Source organism: Pyrgilauda ruficollis, unplaced genomic scaffold, assembly GCF_017590135.1.
Source record: "Pyrgilauda ruficollis isolate IOZ18807 unplaced genomic scaffold, ASM1759013v1 scaffold290, whole genome shotgun sequence".
Lineage (NCBI taxonomy): Eukaryota > Metazoa > Chordata > Aves > Passeriformes > Passeridae > Pyrgilauda > Pyrgilauda ruficollis.
In genome coordinates, this window is record NW_024524267.1 from 20,774 (window position 1) to 36,111 (window position 15,338).

Genomic DNA, 15,338 nt, shown 5'->3' on the forward strand with positions numbered 1-15,338 from the left:
ACCTCTGAACTTGTTCATAACAATTTTCCTCACTGTATGCATCTTTTGCAGATTTGGTTTACTTTTCCCTGAGATTTGAAAAGTAGAATTGATCATACATTCCAGAAAATAAAAGTAATAAAATAATTTTAGTCACTTACTAAATTTCCCGCATGAATTTCTGAATGGATATTATTTCTGGGTAATGTCACCTCCAAAATATCTTTTCCTTCCAATTCATTTAGGGTCATATATTGATAAGGAACAAATTTTTCTTTAGTAAAGCTCTCCAAAATCTGTGACCGAATAATGACTTTTTTTCTGGTTATGATGACATTTTTTAATGGGTGAGAGAATTTTTAATAAAGGTTGTGCAGAAACTAAAGAGAGACGGGCACTCAGCCAAACATAGCATTCTGGTTTTGCATCACGGAAATGATGCAAAGAGAAGCTGCTAGCAGTTTCCTCCGTGTCTGACAAAAAACCAATCAGTAATTAGCTTTAAGAATTGACAATCTGTTAAACCACTGAGAATGCTGATACACCTCTGTGAACACCTATGTAAAAATCGAAAAAGCCCAGGAGGGCCCTTCCCCTTCTAGTCAACGATGAAGTAGCAAGGCCCCTGTCTCAGCCGAGCCGGGCCGGGCCGGGCGGCCCCTGCCGCAGGCCGGGCCCCATCAACTACCAGGCAGGGGCAGGGGAGGCCGCAGGGCCAAAGCCAGGCCCGGCCCCAGCAGATGCAGGGTGGGGAGAGGGAAGAGGGGAGAGGGGAGAGGGAAGAGGGGAGAGGGGAGGCCATCAGCCGCTGAGTCCAAACCTGGCTGCTGAAATGCTTGCCGCTTCTCCGTCCGCCGCCCCCTGCCCCCGCGGCGCGACTGCTGAAAAAAACCCAAAAGCAGCTCTGCAACCCATACAGAAAACAACCCGAAGCCAAACCAACTCAGCAAAAATTCTACCACCATTAAAATTCACCCACAACCACTGGGCAGAGGGGAAGAAAAGCCATCAGCCCCAGCGTGCTGGCTGCTAAGTTGTAGCCTAGCTATTAAAATCCTAGCTGCTCTCACCTCTCCAATCCAACCCCAATTCCAGCCACAAACGACTAAGCCCAACCAAAATTACATAGCCGTATACAAAGCCCAAACAAAATATTAACTCTTTAAGTACTTCAATCCACATTCAAATTTAAAAAAAAAAAAAAACCCACCAAAATAAATTAAAAAATCAAATCCCAGGGGGGAAAAAAAAAATTTTAAATGCCTTAATCTTAAGGCTAAAAGCCTCTTATAAAACTATAAAAAAATTAATCAGTTGAACTTTTTTCCCCTATAACATGTTAAAAAATTATAAGAAAATAAATTATTAAAACCTATATTAAAACAGCTATAAATTTAATAAGAAATTTAAACAAAAAAGTAATCACAAAACTGCCTATGACCCCCCAAACCTATTCCCAAAAATAAAAATAATCTCAAAAATAAATAAAAACCCCTTTATTTTTAAACAACTCATCCTTAAAATAATACCCCATAACTTAACATAGTCTATAAACACAACTATGAAAAAAACCTATTGAAAAACCTTAACAATCACAAATTTTCCCAAACAATTACTATTCATGAAAATTTAAAACCACAAAAAAACTATTATCTTATAAAGCAATCCCCATAAGTTTACTAAAAAAACTCCTGTCCCTAAATAAACTGTAAAAAGACTATTCTAAAAGTAAATAACTGCATTATTTCTCTACATTATAAGTTAAAAAAAATGTATAAGAAAAAGAAGTATTCTGAAATTTTAATTCTTATTATTCTTCCTTTTAGTTACAATTAATGAAACTTTCTTTATATCCTTTTAGTTTTAAACCTACTTCACCTTCCTCCTAATCCTATCTCACAACAAAAAAAATAAATATATACTAATAAATACCCTAACATTTAACCAACACTAAAATCCACCACATTAATTAATACATGAACCAAAACATCTCAAATTAGCAAATGCAAACCACTACACCTAGGAAGGAAGAGGGTGAAAGCTAAGCCATTTTTTATGTTCATGACACTTTTGCCTCAGATACTTTAGGGAGGGAAAAGAAGAAAGCTGTGTATGACTGGGTGTGCTACTGTGTAATTCTCAAATATGACTTACACATATCAAACTATAGAATATGCCAGGTTAATCAAAGTTATTAGAGAACATAGAAGGTTTCCCTTAGCTTTGCTCTACAGCGGAATGTAGGAGACATATTCAAGAAAAGCTCAAGTCACATCCACTCTGAACAGATTTTGTGTGATTGTAATTTGCTGAAGTAACCTTGAGTAGTGTGGATTATTCTGTTCAGTGTGTGGGCTTAGTGCTACAATACTGAAATATTTCATAACAATAGAAAAACCCTCAAACAAACAACAAAATCATATTTCTTGCCATCTCACATTTCCTCTATTTTGTTGGCACTTGCTCTTTTAGTACCCACCTGCCTCTGGTTCATAACATTTCTCTTTAATGATCTTGTTTATAGAATATCCATGCTGACAATTTGAAAACAGGTTTTAGTGATAAATTCTTTTTAAAGAGTAAATGTTCAATTAAATATGTAACCAGATATTAGTGCTACGTCTCCTTCGGCAGCAGCTTTTGTTTTACTTCAGCCTCTGGGCATACCATACTTCCCATATCACTTTTACTCAATTTGATCAACTATTCAGATTTTACAGCCATTATTTTGATGCCTTCCTGGCCTACGTTTCTTACATACTTGTGCACACAAAAGTTTCGAATAAGGCCTTGCTGCAATTAGAATTAAAATTAACATTAATGTCATGGAATCCCAGGCTGGGTCAGGCTGGAAGGTCCCACAGGGCTGCTCTGGTGCCACCTCCCTGCTCCAGCAGGGCCATCCCAGAGCACAGGCACAGCAGTGTGTCCCTGTGGCTCTGCAATGTCCCCAGGGAGGAGACTGCACAGCCTCTCTGCCCCATCTGCTCAGGGCTGGCACTGCCCAGGGCAGCAGCTCTGCCTCCTGGGCAGGGGCAGCTCCTGGGCTCAGCCCTGCCCGTGGCTCTGGGGCCATGGCTGGGCCCGGAGCAGAGCCTGGGCCTGCTCTGCCCTCTGCACACAGGGACACCCAGGGCTGGGCCCCTCTCAGCTGGGGCTCCTCTCCAGGCTGAGCAGCCCCGGCTCCCTCAGCCTTTCCTGGGCACCGAGCTGCTCCAGGCCCTTGCTCAGCTCCAGGAGCTCCTGTCCCTGCTGTGCTGTAAAAAAATTTACTTATATAACACTTGCTGCAATTTTTTATATATTTTTTACTTCATGCTTAGCACATAAACAGAAATAGTTGCAGGAAATAAGTCCAGCTACAAGTGTCTCATCTGTACCAGCATTCAGAACTCCTTTCTTCTCTTCTGATCTGCAGCTGCAGGAAAGGGGTGAACTGAGGGCTTTTTCCACAATGAAGCAAGGAACAAGGAGAAGTATCTCCATTAGCAGATGCTCTTGTGTTATGGTTTGATGCTGGTGCAATGTCAGTGCTTTCATGAAAATATATTCTTCTTAGTGGCTGCTGTGAGATGTGACTAGAAATAGTGCAAAGCAAAGCCAGTTTAAGAATAAAGGAAAAAAAAACTTTATTAACATACAAATATGTAAAAAGGAACAGACACAGAACTCAGAATGAAAACTTTCCAAACTATTCTTCCTCTTCTTTTCAGTTTCCACCATATCATTAAATAAAACCTTAGATTTTCAATCCCGTCACCACCTTTCAGATGATCAACTTTCAGTCCATCACTAGCCTGCAAACAATCAACTCTCAGTTCATCAAGGAGAGAGGAGTCCTTCTTGTACTACAGGCTTCTCTCAGAAACACAGTTGAAACTTTTTGTGTTTCTATGTTACTCTTGGTACTGCCCAGAGAACATTTGTCTTCCTGACATCTTCTTTTTATGTCCAGTGCTCTCACTACTGTGCACGGACTAGAACTGCTTTTAGGGTTTTTGTTTTAAGGATGCTTTGTCCAGTTCTAAAAAAGTAACAGTCTCTCACTTTTGGGACACCAGTCCCTCTCAAATTTACCCTCTGGGGCCAAGGGTCTTGTGAACAGAGATCATTTTCACTAAAGAAAAGAGGGCACCACCACATCTTCGTCATCCGTCTCTGTTCATGCTACTGCTTCACATAACATCACCGCACTTTTTTGGCTCTAAGGCATTGCCTCCCCCTAAATGTAGTCTCTGTGTCACAGGAAAAATGGATTTGTCTATGGTTGTACAAGAAAAGAGTCCAGCCAAAAGCCACTCTATCATCTCTTCCCACTTAGGATTCTTCTCAACTTCTTCTGACATCTTTCACTTGCATAAACTTTTACTACACTTGCTCATTTCTTCCTGTTTCATCTCTATCTCTCTTCTCATTCAGATCTAGGAGTATCAGTGTTTGTAAGGTCTCCATCATCTAAGAAAAGGGTTAAAATCTTGCCTGCCCAGAACCCTCATGGTGGCCGGGCATCTTCTTGCCGTATTCTCCCTTTCTCCTTCTCCGCTGGCTGTGCTGCCAGCACAAGATACCAAATTTCAAGGTAGCACAGGCACAGGCTCTCTTTCTCTCTCTCTCTTTTGGGGGGCCTGCTCGATGCTTCTCAGTGCTCCTCCACTCCTTCATCCTGCAAGGCCTTCACCCCCCTTTTCTGTCTAAGGTTCTGGCCTATGTCACTCTGGGCCACATGGCGTCTCCTCTTCCACCAGCTGCCCCGCAGCTGGGCAGGGGAGGCTTGACTTCGTTCACGGACCAAGAGAGTTTCCCTGAGAGTTCTCTGCTTTTAATCCCCTGTGTTCCCAGAGGTGGTCCATGTCTTTAGTGGTCACACCAGGTGCTAATATTCAAATCTGACTACTGACTGGTTTTGACTACAACTTCCCAAAAAACTCACTTTCTTATCAAACGAGGACATCTTGCTAATCTTTCCTGTGGTCCTTACAGTGGAAAAGTCAAGTTTGTGAATATTGCTATCACTTACATATTAGTTTTAAAAAAAGAAGGAAAAAAAAACCAACCAAAAAAATCCACAAACTAAGAGAGACAGGTTTGAACATCTGGGTGATCCACCTTTCTCTTGGATCCTCTCTCTGCTGGCCTCAGCTCTGTTTCAAAGCAAACCCATCTGTTTGTAGACACCTGGTAACCATTCCATGCCTGTGTCAGAGGAGAGCACTGATGGGAAGGAAGGTGTACCTTTGCACACCATGGACACATTGGAATCTGGACAGATTTTTCCCTCTAGGTGAGGGGAGCACAGCTTATCTTTACCCAAAACATTTAAATGAGCATGGAAACGCAAACTTACTTCAAGCTGGGTAAAGGAAATGCAGTCTGCAGCCTTTAGCAGAAATCTTATTAAAGAGAATTCAATAAAAGATTAACTTCTAAACTCATTTCAGCTCAGGAATGACAATGAAGAGCTTTTTCCTGGTAATCCCCTTACTGCAGCATAGAGGCTTGCTGATAACTGGAGGACTTTTTGTCCAGATGTTGCACGATATCCTGAAGTAAAGCAAGCTTTCGAGTATTTTCTCTTGCCCAGTTTGTTTAGGAACAGCTCAAATATTTTTTATAAAACTGCAAGAGAGCCTGAAAATTTGTAGCATCATGCTTGAGAAGTTTTAAAAGTATCCCCTGATATTTTATTATGAAATTAAAATACAAACACCTATTAAAGATGAAAAGGTATTTGAATGTCAGTTCAACATACCTTCTAGTAGAGCAAATTTTACCTTACTGAAGCTTAAAACTCAACAAAATAAGACTTTCAGATAAAACATTCTCTGCTTAGACATTTCATTCTTGTTGATGCTGAGCACCTTTTAGAGTGCTGAACTCCAGTTAGGAAAGTCCAAGGCTGATGGAGCTCCAGGAGCATTTGGACAACGCTCTCAGCCACAGGCTGGGAATGCTGGGGTGTCTGTGCAGGAATTGTTGGGGTGTCTGTGCAGGGACAGGAGTTGGACTGGATTATTCTTGTGGGTCTCTTCTATAATTCCATGAATCTATAACTATTTTGTTTATTCATTCATTTGTTTGTTTCTTTCTTTTCATGGCTGACAGATGAAGCATTTGGACATCCTTATCCTGCTGCTAAAGAAGCCAAGGAGAAGCTGAGGGAACAGTCCAGAAGGGTTTCTTGAAGTCTTACTTTTAACTATTATTTTTGGTGCAGCAACATCAAAAGTTCCTTTCCAGGTCTACCTCCCACTATAATAAGAGATACATCTCTCACGCAATAAGATCATGAATTGCCTGTCCTCCTTCCTTTTAGCCCACTCTGTGCTCCTGCAAAGTTCTCATCTTCCCTTGAGAAAAACACAGCAAGAACAAGACATTTTGTAAAAAATGGCCAGTAAGAAATTTTTCTGGTTAGGTCTATTCTCATTCTCCAAGAAATGCCAAATACTCTATTTTATGGAGTTTCTCATTCTATAGCCCTTGCACATCACAGACATGTTGATATTTGTTACCTCATACACCAGTGTAAATGAAGAATTCTGGTTATATAATTGCAGTTCTTATTTTCCTGTTCCATGTAAGCACCATGGGCAGAGTAGCATTCTATAGTAGTTTCTTGAAGTTAAATAAAGAGCAGTTCATGGTGCCTGGAAATCTGGAAATCTAGAATGTTCTGTGGCATCTTCTGCTCTTGTTGTCTAAGTTAACTTTAGCTGCTCTTCACTGAAAGTTGAAATATTTGTGCTAGAATTGTAATTAATTAGTTGCAAAAGTTATGAAATTTTGTTTTAACTTTCTATCGCTTGACTTAAAGCAAAGAGAAAGAATCATTTTGCTTAGAGTGATTAATCTTGCATGACTTAAGTAGATTTTGGAAACTTTCAGAAAGGACGAAATTCAAATCTTTACAATGGCTTGTTTTTCAATCTTTAAAATAATACACTCCTATAAGGGAGGCATCTGCTCAACTGCATCATTTCCAGAATGCAGAATGCTCAGAGTTCTTATATTGAAAATGTGTGGTAAATGCACCCATGTATAAGATATGAATCAGGAGATGATCCTGAATTTTGTGGGAGGCTGCGTGAAGTTGAAGATTAATGCAAAGTGGGAACAAGCAGCTAATTGTGTTTCTGAGCTTATTTAATTGTTAAACTAAAAATAATAAAAACATAACACAGAGACCCAAACCACACAGCTGAGCAATCCTTTCAGTTCTGTTGGGGCAAAAAGATGATATCACTAAAAAATAAATATGAATAAATACAGCATATCAGAAGTTGCTTTAGTTAAATATCTCATGTAAAAGCTTTAAAGTTCAGTGAAAACTTAACTGAGAACTTCTTTTTTAAAAGTTGAAAATATAACCCCTGAATCCTGTAGCATTAGAGGAAATGCTGGGGAAAAAATCTGTGAATATAGAGTTCAGATCACAGCAGGGCCTGTCACTGGTGCTGGTTCAGGGGCTTGGCTGGGTGCTGGGAATGCAACATCTTTGGGACATTGATTGAATCATGGAATGGTTTGGACTGGAATGGACCTTAAAGCCCATTCAGTGCCCCCCCCTGCCATGGCAGGGACACCTTCCACTGTCCCAGGCTGCTCCCAGCCCCAGTGTCCAGCCTGGCCTTGGGCACTGCCAGGGATCCAGGGGCAGCCACAGCTGCTCTGGGCACCCTGTGCCAGGGCCTGCCCACCCTGCCAGGGAACAATCCCAGCTCCCCCAGCCTTTCCTCCCAGCAGAGATAGTCTGGAATATGGAACACCATTGTCAGTGTAGTCCTGCAGTGATAACTCTAATCAACCTACCAAAGTACTACTACAGAAATGTATAATTAATAACCATGAAACTTCCAGTTATGAAGTCAGGAATGGCAGTTTTGATATAAGGTGCTGAGATATTGCACAACTGGACTACTAAGAAAACAAATGTAAACATCAAGTCGTGGTGCCCCGGTCTTCATTTCTCAGCAAATTCATCCTTGCCATGAAGAGAGTGTAGTATGCAAGAGGTGAGAATCAGGATTATATTCTACTTCTGAGAGAAAATGCAGGAACTCAGTTAACTTTTGCTGAGATCACATAAAATACCCATGTCTTAATGAATTAATATTTAATATCAAGAAATGAACAGTGATTCAAAACATATACCTTAGGCCTCACATCTGTATCTACTTTATTAATAATCATATTCGCACTTTCAGTGCATAACCCAAATACTCAGTGTTGTTTGTTCATGAACATTGAACCTAAAAAATTAAGGAACTACATAGAAAAGTTTAAAAAACTATTTATACTACCCCAAAAGAGAAGTACAAAATCTTGAGTATGCCAGCTTGATGGCAGGTATGGTGCTGTATTCTATCAGTAAACTGTAGACCAAACTCTAATTCAGTAAATTCAGTGGACTAACTCACTAAATTAGCTCTAAACTCTGGGAAATTCTATGTATGAAGCCTGTTCCAAGAAAAATGGAAATGATTTACTTTAATTTTTATCCTTCTGACAACAGTTTTCACCTGCCTAAGTTTACAGGCTACTTGAATAAAAAGGAAGCTTGAAGCAAATTCACATGAATAGATATGTTCTTAATGTAATTTCATTTTTCATTTAATTTTTTATATGTATTGAGCCCAGATAACCTTCATTAAGGCTGCTTAAAACAGGCGAAAAAGAACAAATTACTTTTATACATATTGAGGAATGTTGTAGAAAGATTGAGGGTCTGTGGTGTCCTTGTCCTGTCAGGATGAAAATTCCTTGTCTTCTCTGGGAAACCTGTTCCTGTGCTCAGTAAGAACCATTCTCTCTATTCGTGTTCTGCCTTTAGATTGTGTTTTCATTTTAATCCAGATATTATTGTGTTTAGAGCTCTGATGTCATGGTTACAGCTGCTTGCTGGCTTCCATGCTGATATTTCTCTGAGATTATTTGGTATAATTGCAGTAGTGTCAATTAGTCAGTGTTATTATCCTGTTTGAACACACGGCAGTTACAGAGCATTAAAATAAATAGCATTTCACAACACTTCTGAGGTGACCAGGATATTAATAATTTGAAATGCTGATGTGGTTTGCTTTAATTTTTTTGTATAAAGTAAATAAGTTCCAAATAATCTATATTTTTTTTAAATCACAAAGTAGTTGTTAAGCACTGAATAAAGCCAGTATTTAAGAACTCTTTATTCTGAAATAAGGTAACAAAATTCTTAAATTTTAATGTATACTGATGTATGTTTAGGGGCAAAAAATTATGCTTTACGTGGAACAACACAAAAAATTAGATCGAAGTAATTTTTCTTCCAACAGTACCTCCAACAGCTGCCTGGTAGTTTCCAGGGCTGAAATTTTTGAATAGGAATGAAGACAAGTGCCAAAGACTGAGGAAAATTCTGGATAAAATATCACCAGAAGCAATTTCAGCAGGATGAGAGAACAGTCATGGGACTGGGCATGCAGCTGAGATTATAATTCACATATTCCAGATCATAATTTCTCTATTTTTTTTTACTGTTAAGGAATTGGGGATTGTGTGGTCATTCAGTCTTACCATCTTCTTCTCTTCACCAATGACAAAGGAATCCTTGGGCCAAGTTCAAGTACCTTAAAAATCCATATGGATTTTGAGCTTCCTATAATGAACATTTAATATGGATAAAAGGAAACTGGGATCATCTAATCAAAAGATTGTAAATTGATCCTTGTATAATGACTTATTCCTGCTAAGGAAGTTTAAAAAATAAAGAAAAATATAAAAATAGAAAATTCAACGCAAAGAGCCTGCTGAATTACTGTAATTTTTGCAACCACACCTCTTGACCACTGGACAGCATAAATTGCATAAAAATTCAGCCTCTCTGAAATCACTGATTTGAAGACTACTATCACTAACGGTAAAAGAATCTTTTCCCTTTAAAAACATGCTCTTAAAATTTGAAAAATAATCATAAAGTCATGTGATTTGTATTGTTTTGAAGATTTTTTTTTGTGAGATAACACTGAAATAATTTCTCTGAAAGACATATGCACTTTTAATTTGATCGACCAACAGATATGGAGTTAAAAAAATGTGGGCACTTCTTTTTCTGGTAATAACTGTTGATGATGATAAAGACATGTTTATATAAATTCATATTTTATAAAAAAGTAAATAAATAAAATGTTAAGCTTTGTAGTGGAGAAGGTTCAGCATGTTTAGACAGGATAAGATAAGATAGGATAAGGATAAGTGGTCAGCCAGTAGGAAGGAAATATCTCTAGCTTATTTTTGAAAATAGGAGTTTGGATTTTAGAATTTTTTTTCTTTTCATTCTTTCTCAAAGACTTTTTTAGTGGACTTTTCTTGTGTTATGGTCCTTTGGCTGCACCCTGAACTCAGCTTTGATGGCTTTGCTCTGCAGTTTATTTTGCTGCTTCTTCAGATAAAAATATATTATTCACTTGTGATTTAAAAAAAAGTAAAAATAGTAGGAATGCCACCATTCAAATTATATTTTCATGACGGTGTGGAAGGGTGATAAACTATAACATCATATTCAAATTCTGTCTAATTGTGATGTGTTCTTGTGACTGTGTGACTATGTTTGTGCTTCTGTTCATTATGATGGAAGAAATCGATGTTTTTCCATGATATCACATCAAACATTAGAGAAGAAAACACAGGAGATGGAGCAAAGAAAGACTTAATAGCTTAACTAAAACAAACTAATTAACCTCCTGGATATACAGAAATTACTTATTAGTAGCTAATTAAATTGATCCTTTAAAAATAACTCATCTGAGAAGAAACTGATAACAAGAAATACTTCAGATTTTTCCTTTTTCCTTTATATTTTTCTTTTTTTTTTGTAAGACTCGCCTTAGAAGTAATACCATGTGAAGCTTTGAGTTTTAAATAATCAACAGATGGTTGACTAATGCCCTGAAAGAGGAGAATGCTCAGAGGAATTTGAGGTACAGTGGCTTTGGTTAGAAAAAGAGTTTTGGTGTAATTTTAAACACATCCTTCAGTATTCTCCCCAGTTACCTGAACTGGGGTGATTTTACCCCCTAATGCATTTACTTCTTTGAACTCTTTTCTTAGAACAAAGTGAAAAAATCGTATTCTGTCTCCACAAATATTACAGTATTTCAGCAGCTGGTTTCATCCTAAATTTTAGCAAATGTTGTAGTTAAAATATTTTTATGAGTGAAAATAGTTGAATGTCATTTGAGAGATCTCAGGTTTGTGAGCCAATAAATCAAACAAATAAAAAATAAACTTTGCTGTCTGATAGTATTGTAGTGTTGGTTAATGTGTGTCTTTGCTCTTTTTTTTTAATTTATTGTGAAAATGTCACTCTTTATGAAAGAATGAAGGGTGGCTTCAGGTTTGGGGAGACCTGCCATGACTGTCCTTTGACAAAAGGAAGACTTGTGAGCAGCCAAGATGACTTCAGTGTTTCAGATCAGCATTCCCTGGCTCTTTCAGCACGACTTCTGTGACATGTCTGGAAATGCTTGAGTATCCCATATGGTATCATTTTATATAATCAGCTCAGAGCAGGTTGCCACAGTGTCCAGCTGTTTAATTTATGATATTTGAATAATTTAGAAGAAACTCCAAGCAATTCTAGAGCTGCAGGTGCTTTGATCAGCAATGCCTTAGAATTTGAGCCTTTTTCTGTGGAAAATTGTCAGAATTCAATTCTTGTGCCATAGAAAGTTGTGGTCAAGAGTTTCTGTTTGGTTCATCATCTCAGCAATTCCTCTCTGATTTATAATGACATTTTTAAACAGCCCTTCTTCAAGACATGATTAGGTCTGATGAGCTGCTATTGATCAGGGGGTGACATTTACTCAGAGCTGTGCATTCAAAGTTCCAATACTCTATAAACATAAATAACAGTGTTCATGATTGTGCAGCCAAGTCTTTAAAGATACCTGAAGAAGCAGCCACTTCAGGGATCACTCTAAAGGGACATTAGCTGGTTAGTAGATAAGATGAGATGCTACTGAGGAGGAATTCTAAAATTCTGCACTTCAAATAAAAATTGAAACTCATTGATATAGATACTGCTGTTAAAATTCATACGATCACAGGATAATCCTGGGTTGCGAGGGACTCACAAGGATCACTGACGTCCTGCACAGAGTAGTACAAGTCCAAAACCTAATGGGATAAAGGAACAATTTTTTAAAAACATAGAGCAGAATTTGTCGCTCTGGAGTCACCACTTCCTTTAGTGCTGGGGCTTTCTGTTTAGATTCTTCTTCTATTTCTTGGTTTTTTGTTACGAAAATTGATGACAGTTCTTGGACCCTAAATTTTGTTGTAGTTATTGTTCTCTCAGTGTAATTTAATCACACTTTTAGTTGTTTGGATTACCAGGTCTTTGCTTTGGCTGTGAACTTCCCTAGGCAGCACTGTGAGCTCGATGTGAGATAGCAGCCATTCTCTCCTGGGTGAAGTCAGGTCACTTGTCATTCCCATGACTAAAGCCAGAAATATTTGTGCCCTTTCCTTATTTTCTGAGAGTTATCTGAATTGTTTGTACACTGTCTTTTCCTGTTTTTCCCCTCTGTATGAGTTTGATAGACTTCTTTCTGGTCCACCTGAATATTCTTTTGAATCAATGCTGCTTGTGTTCCCATCTTTGATGTGCTTATTTTCTGGTGCTCTTGAAAATGAGGCTAAACCAGCAGCAGAATGGCTTTTCCTAAATAATTGGCAATGTTTGCTGTAGTGTAGCTTTGAAAGGATGAAAGGATTTTTGGCACTTAATCTTCATTCTGACATAGGTAATTCCATTTATTTAGAAATCTTTGATTGCATTGTCAAGGATTTGTTTTGGGGCTTGTAGTTCTTTTATGTTTTGTCACAGATCTTGGTTAGGGGTTAGTCCTTTTAAGACTGTCCAGTGTCCGAGAGATGAACCAAGTGATTATGTTTTGTTGTAAATAATTCTCTACCTTTTTAAATTGGGAATGCAAATTTTTGTGTGTGTGTGTTTCTGCCAGTTGGGGGTTTGTAATTTAAATTTGTAATTCTCCCACCCTGCCTCAAATTTAATTAGCAGTAAGTTTTTAGTATCTGTTTGGTCAGTTTCGACAAGGAATTATTTTGACAATTTTATCTTTCTTTCCCTGGTATCTACCCTTCAGTGCAGTGTGATAGTCAAACCTTTCTGCTGTTCAGTGTGCTACAGCTAAAATAAGGTATAATTTTTTTTTGTAGTTCCTTTCTTGTGCTTGGTTGTGGTTTAGTTTCTTTGGCAGTATTTTGCGGTTCAGTGTGGCTCAGCTCCATCCAGCAATACGGAATCAGAAGTTTGCACTTTTCCTAATGACATCATGGTATGTGGAGTTTCATAGCTCTTCCACAGCAATGAAAAGCTTTTGGTTTTGTTATTTTTCTATAAAATACCCACATCTAATTGAAGTATATGGTTCTCATTCCCAAGCTATGCAAACTCCAGTAAATGCACCTATGTTTTATTTTATTTGCAACTGCTTGATGAGTTTTGTGCTGAAAGAACTGAGCTGCATCCATTTTCCTCTCTCAGGTACTCCACATAGAGGAGCAAAAGAAAATGAAATGCCTATTGGTGAATGGGGAATGTGTGGAATTACTGGAACCATTTTAATCCTAATTGCTTCCTAGCAACACTAGCACATCTATAATGATGCATCTCACACAACTGGATACAACACAATAAAACAAATAATTCCAATCACACAAGCCTGACAGCACTTTTGAGGTAATTTTCTGCAAGTTGATCAATAAGATGTTCACATCCTATAATCCACATTGAATTTATTCCTGTAATTCATTTTAGCTTCTAGAGGAGCAGTGGTTAATTGCTAATCCATATTTATTGAAGAGAACAAATGAGGACAGCAAGGGTAGACATCCATGCACCATCACATCAAATGTGGAACTTCTGAGCTCAGTTTTCCACTCAGATCTCTGGTGTTTGTTTAACTTCTGCGCCCATAACTGTACACAAAGTCTTTGGAGATTATCAAGGAATTTGCCCAGCTGCAGCTGGTGCTTTCATTGACAATGCCTGGTATTTGCATAGATGTTAATTAGACATTTCAAGTTGTATGAATCTTCTGGAGTGCAGTTATTGTTGATCACCAGAACGCATTTGCATTTTATACGATTGATTGCACTTTGGTAATTACTCTTCAGAGCCCCCTTTCAAATCTATATTTCTTTCATCTGCAATGTATTAAGCTTGCAGTGGGAGCTGCTGGGTTGTTCTTGGCACAGCAGACATTTTATTTTAAGGTTCACCTTTGAGCACAGCATACTAAATTTATCATTCAGTTTTTAGGGCTTAATTGAATGTCCTCTGAGGTTGACATAAAAAAAAAATATTCCTGTCTTTGACTCAGCTTTGGGTGATGTTCCTGGTCTTGTCCCTTATGCATGCAGCTTTCAGACTGATCCCAGATGGGCAGGGTTTTTCAAGTATTTGCCAAGGAGTTCATGTATTTCGGCAAATAGATTACTTGCCACGTATGGGGATGTATGAATCACTTTCTGAATTATTTTTGTTCACTCTCACTGTTGCTTGATTTGTAACAGAACAGGAAAGGTTTTCTTCTTTGTAATGATAAGAGCTTTTAATAGATGTGGAACAAGAAATCAATCACAGTAAACCACAAGCAAATAATGAATATTCTTGTAGAAATACTTCTTCTCTGAAGAAAACACAGGTATTGATATGAAGGACTACATTCTCCAGAATTAATTAAGGAAATAAAATTGATTTATGTGAATTTATGGAAAAGTCCAATAGTGATTTTGTTTGTGATCCACATCTTATAAAATTCAGCTTCCATTTTATCAGTACATCTATCCATTAACAGAAATGGAATTAAATGGAATTCTGTTCATGGAATTAAATCCATAAAATACATGCAAAATAAATACAGTAGAATAAACTTACAATAAAATATGACATAAACTGGTATTTATATTTGAAATATTCAACACTTGATTCCCAAAATCCTAGTAGAAAAAGAGACTTCTTTTTGAACAAATTAAGAAGAGCTTATTTGTTATGGTCAGGTAAATAAGAAATACAGATAAATAATACATAAAATTGACTGCTTTGGCTATGGAATTAGCAGAGGCTTTGAGGATGACATTTTTTAAAAAATAAACGGTACATTCTCCTCTGAGTTCAAAAGAGCAAATATTTTTGTTGGAAGTGTTTCTCAGATTGTCCCTCTCCTGCTACACAAAGTTTAGGAAAAAATTCTTTCTTTCTGTGACCAGAAAGTATAAAATATTTTTAATGATCACAGTAGAGTTGTATAAGTCTGATGAAGAATTAACTTTCACCCCACCGACTGTCATCACAAGTG

General features: G+C 37.7%; 1 long non-coding RNA gene across 1 annotated transcript in view; it reads left to right on the plus strand.

The window, feature by feature from the left end:
* Positions 1–7,586, plus strand: part of LOC121356287 — a 28,353-nt gene extending 20,767 nt beyond the window's left edge. The window contains exon 4 of the long non-coding RNA XR_005955534.1: positions 6,082–7,586. This is a non-coding gene — a long non-coding RNA (uncharacterized LOC121356287). The remainder of the gene's footprint in view (positions 1–6,081) is intronic.
* Positions 7,587–15,338: the final 7,752 nt, after the last annotated feature.